The following is a 5,312-nucleotide window of genomic DNA, read 5'->3' as shown; positions in this document are numbered from 1 at the left end:
GCCAAATCCTGGTTCCTTGTTCACCTTAAGTAGTGGCCGCTGTGGCCAACGGCTGCTCCTTGTGTTCCCCCAGCGCCTCAGCAGTCACCATGGCGGTGGCGGCATCTGCTGGATTGAGCTTTGGGAGCCTGCATTCACATTTGGAGGCCAGAAATCGCTGATGGCTGTGAGATTTCATGTTTATTGATTTGACAGTAGAGCTTTTCATTTCACAATACCTATTGGTTAGCAACACCCTGTTTTACTCCATGCCCTCCCTTCCCCAGTTCCTGGCAACTGCTATTCTATTCTTTATTCCATGAGCTTGACCGTTTTCAGTACCTCATGTAAGGGGATTCATGTGGTACTTGCCATCTGTTTCTGGCTTATTTCTCTTGGCATAACGTCTTCCAGGTTAGGTCATGTTGTCTCGTAGGACAGGATTTCCTTCTTTTTCAGAAGGAATAATAATCCTTTGTATGTATATACTACAGTTTAGTTATCCACTCATCTGTTGATGGACATTTAGGTTGTTACCACACTTTGGCTACTGTGAGTACTGCTGCAGTGAACTTTGATGTGCTAACATGTCTTTGAGACTTTGATTTAAATTATTTTGGGTAAATTATTTAGGTGTAGAATGGGTAAAACCTATGATAGTTCTATTTTTTCTATTGTTAACTTTTTGGGTAACCTTCATATTCTTCATAATGGTCACACCATTTTGCCTTCCCACTACCAGGTACAAGGGTTCTTTTTCTCTATATAATCTCACCAAGGTTTGCTATTTTGCTTTTTTGATTATAGTTATACTTCACGTGTGAAGTGATACATCATTGTGGTTTTGATTTGCATTTCCCTGGTGACTAGTAGTGATATTAAACTCCTTTTCATGTCCCTGTGGTTATACGTATATATGTCCTCTTTAAAGAAAGCTCTATTCAATTCCCTTACCTATTTAAAATTAACGTTGTTAATTTTTTTTGTATATGTTGTAGGGGCTTCTTACTTTGGAACTTGACCCCTTATCTTATATATGAGGCTTGTATTTCCTTAAGCCTTGTGACCAGGAAGAGTTAATTTTGAATTTATGCTGGATCAGTTTCTGTGATTTCAACCCTCATCTTGCCACTTTTGTTATTGTAAGCATGCATAATAGACAGCCTTTGGGAGATAACCTGAGCTGCCCACCTGTGAATGACTGTAAGGAAGCAGATCTAACACATTCTCCCACCTGAGGCTTGCAATACCAGGGGAAATTTGCAAGGATTGAGTAGTTTTTTACTTTGTTTCCTTCCTTACCTGCACCCCATTTCTGACCCATAAAAGAACCTGGCAACCAAGCCCCAGCAAGATGATTATTTTGAGGCACTAGCTTATAATTGTTTCAGCCAGTGGGTTCCTGAATAAAGTCCCTTTCTAGTCTAGATGGGCTTCCCTCATAGCTCAGTCAGCAAAGAATCTGCCTACAATGCAGGAGACTCGGGTTTGATTCCTGGGTGAAAAATTAAATTTTTCATTTCGTTTTTTCATTTTCCTAGTCTAGACACATCATCTCAGATTCACTGCAGCGAGCAGAGCAAGCTTGGACTTGGTAACAGACTATGTCACGTGCCTTATAGAAGATATTTTGTTGTTTCCATAGCAAAATTTTGAGACAAGTGTAGCTTTTGTCTCTAATTTACAGCAGTGTTAGTAAGCTGACCTTCAGAGTGGTTGAGAAACATTTAATGTCACAAAGTACTGGTGCCTATAGTTGTCTGCATACCCAGGCGCTCAAGGTCCCCCATGGAAGGCTTAGTGTTTAGTATTAGCTGAAGGGCTGCTGGGTTTCAACAAATTATAGTAATATATTCCTGATGGGCTCTATGTCACCCTTAGTTTATTTGTTTAGAGACAAATATCCATGGATTGAATGGCGGGGTCAATGATATGGAGCTTCATTCCCTGAGTATACTAAGAATGTCCGAAAACACACTAAATGTCATTTCAAAAAAAAAAAAAAGTCAGGATAGAGTCAATTGAATTAACTGTTGTAGGGTAAAGTGACACAGGATATTTGGGGAGTACTAGTGGAAAAGCTTCTTAATGGATGCAGCCCAGACATTGAGTCAATTTTGAAAATAATGAGAAGAGAGGAATTTGGGTTTCTAGTAGACTACAAGTTGCTCATGGTCATGTGGCTGCAGAGACCAGATCAGTGTATAAATCTGCAAAAGTAGAGCTTCAGCAAAGCATCTCAACTTGTGACCTTATGGCCCAGAAAACTGAAGCATCAAGTTTTCCTGTCGAAGTCCATGAATGGAGCTGTGTGAAAACACACCTGGCTTAAGACCGCCAACACCAGAAACTACAAAGTTAGAAAAACAAGATACAATTTTGTGGTCCCAAGTCATTTAATTGTCAAGAAAAGGCTAGAGACTAGTGAGGCATGGTGTAAGGAAGCGAGTTTATTTTTTTTATTTTTTTTATGTTTTATTTTTTTATTTTTTTTTGACAGTGTTTGATGTGATTTTATTTTATTTTATTTTATTTTTATTTTTTTAAATTAATTTATTTATTTATTTTTAATTTTTACTTTACAATTCTGTATTGGTTTTGGCATAGATTGACATGAATCCACCACAGGTGTACATGTGTTCCCAAACATGAACCCCCCTCCCACCCCCCTCCCCACAACATCTCTCTGGGTCATCCCCGCGCGTCAGCCCCAAGCATGTCATATCCTGCATCAGACATAGACTGGCATTTCGATTCTTCCATGATATTATACATGTTTCAATGCCATTCTCCCAAATCATCACACCCTCTCCCTCTCCTTCTGAGTCCAAAAGTCTGCTATACATATACACAATGGAGTATTACTCAGCCATTAAAAAGAATACATTTGAATCAGTTCTGAAGAGATGGATGAAACTGGAGCCGATTATACAGAGTGAAGTGAGCCAGAAGGAAAAACACCAATACAGTATACTAACACATATATATGGAATTTAGGAAGATGGCAATGATGACCCTGTATGCAGGACAGCGAAAAAGACACAGATGTGTATAGGAAGCAAGTTTAAAAAAACCGTAATAGGGGTTAAGATATGTAAGTTTAGTAAATCGTAATCTCGATCCTCAAGGGAAACAAAGCTGGGTGCCGGCAGGTGAAATGGAATAGGGAGGAAGTTTTCCATAGCAGATTCTTTGGGGCTGGGGAGTAGAAGAATCACCAACTGTGACAATGGAGGAGCAACACTATTGTCAAAGAACTCCTCATATTTCTAACCGGTGCATAACAATGGCACAGGGAGTATGTGACAAGGTCTCCAGTGAGTCACTCTGCACTTCCTTAGTGAAGGATAAAGAAGTCCGTGGACAAGGGAGATTTGTGATATCAGCATGAGTGTGACAATTTATTTTTGAGATTGCAAGCACATGGAATTTGGGGTGGGAAACAAGTGCATCAGCCAGTCCCGGGATGTTCCCCCTGGGTGGAGCTGCCTGGTCCTTATAAAAGGAGTCTCCATCACAGTGCTGTCATTGTTGTGACGGTCATAGGTCTTCTCTGGAGCCTCCAGTGAGCACAACTCTTAGCGATCTTTATGGAACTTGGGTGTTGGGTTTAATCTGGGGGTAGAAGTGGCTTTAGTTGAAGCAATTAGTGCTCTGTATGGGAAAAAAGAAGATAATGAGGATTTAGGGGAAAATTTTTGGTATTTGATCATGAATGCAATCTTAAATGTGAGGAGAAAATGGAGTCAGAGGCACAGTCTTAACCTGAGAGAGAGTCAGGGGGATGAGACACTGTGTTATCACAGCACACAGTAGTTCCAAATGCCCCCTTCTCAGTGTTCAGTCCCACTGGGTGCCTGGTGTGGTCCTTTGCATTTCTCCTCAGAAGCCCACAGTCAGGTCAGCTTGGCCAGCAACCAAGACCTCATGGGAGAAATAAGTAGAGATTTGTTTGGAGATTGGCTACAAGTTTATTATCCAGATTCTTCTTCAGACTATTTTTGTACTCATACAACACCTGTGTAGGTAATTTTGTTTTAGAAAGTGGTGAAGGAAAGACTAACAGGAAAAGACTGAAGATCTGAGGGCAAGAGATCCTAAATAAGAAGGGTGAAGAACCTCTAAAAAACCATAAAGAGTGTATTAAGAATCAAGAAGTGTCCTTAGTGATGGGAGGGTAGTTGGTGCAGCTAAATGTTCTACCAATGGGACTCTCAGTTATGAAGAATGTTGTCTTTTTGTATTTCAGATTCCTTGAGACCCAGGAAGGATGTCTCACCACCAGCATCCGCATCCGCATCCGCATCCGCATCCGCGCCAGCATACACATCAGCATCACCATCAGTGCAAGGAGCCCTGCCATCCACTTCCAATAGTGTGCCCACCAAAGTGCCATGAGCCTTGCCCACCTCATCCGTGCCCACCTCCAGTGAGCCAGCAGAAATGTCCTCCTGGGCCACCATGCCCACCATGCAAGCAGAAGTGTCCACCCAAGTGGAAGTAACAGCACCAGATTTCATCTGGACCAGGAAACAACAAGATCCAGGCTCTTCCGTTGTCCTCCCTTCGGCCATGGTGATGGACTGCATCTTCCTTAATCTCCCTCCTCAACCGACAGCTGAGAGAGGAAAGGCTGCTTCCTGAAGCTGACACCACATTATTGGAAGAAGAGCAGCAGGATCATTGCTTGATCTCTCTGTGCCATATGGCCGTCTGTAATCTGCGTTGTGATCTCTACCCTGTGAGCAATAAATGTGTCTATTCCTTTGCTTCTCCAATAAAGCATATTCATTGCCCATTATGTATTTATTTCTTTCGTTTTTTAGTGTGGTTTTCCCTTTTTTGCATATAGTGTTTTTCATCTTTTCTGTCAACTACAAGTATTCTTCAGAGTGTTTCTTTTCATTCCCATTAGATTATCAGAATTAGACTTTTCCATCATTGAGTTCAGCTTTACCTGAAATATGTCTTTTGGACTGGATCCACCAAAGTATTCCTTCATTGGTTTCAGACTTTTTTCTATCTGTCTACCTTGAAGACCCTGAAAAGAATTGAATTCTCTCAGTCTCAGGTTCCTTATTAGTATAACCAGTAGGCAAGGCTCTATTCCACTCTGTATACTCATATAAATTAACTTATTCACAAATATTTCCCAATTATTAACACATGCCAAGCAGTCTCTTATGTGCTAGGGACATGAGGATGGTGACTAAAGTCCTTTTTCCATCTAAACTCTTGAAGGGAGTTTGCACACACACACACACACACACACACGTGCACATACACGGCAAATAATAGTGATGCAGGGGGAATGCTGGAGACAACTGTGTAGA

At 41.2% G+C, this 5,312-nt stretch overlaps 1 long non-coding RNA gene across 1 annotated transcript; it reads left to right on the top strand.

Moving 5' to 3' along the window:
• Positions 1-3,511: 3,511 nt before the first annotated feature.
• On the top strand, positions 3,512-4,784 carry LOC120859703. The gene is made up of 2 exons (XR_005720135.1): positions 3,512-3,544; positions 4,229-4,784. It is a non-coding gene; the product is annotated as an uncharacterized LOC120859703 (long non-coding RNA).
• Positions 4,785-5,312: the final 528 nt, after the last annotated feature.

Source organism: Oryx dammah, unplaced genomic scaffold, assembly GCF_014754425.2.
Source record: "Oryx dammah isolate SB20612 unplaced genomic scaffold, SCBI_Odam_1.1 HiC_scaffold_2426, whole genome shotgun sequence".
NCBI classification, from domain to species: domain Eukaryota; kingdom Metazoa; phylum Chordata; class Mammalia; order Artiodactyla; family Bovidae; genus Oryx; species Oryx dammah.
The sequence above is the reverse complement of the archived record's forward strand: the minus strand, read 5'-3'. Positions and strand labels throughout refer to the sequence as shown.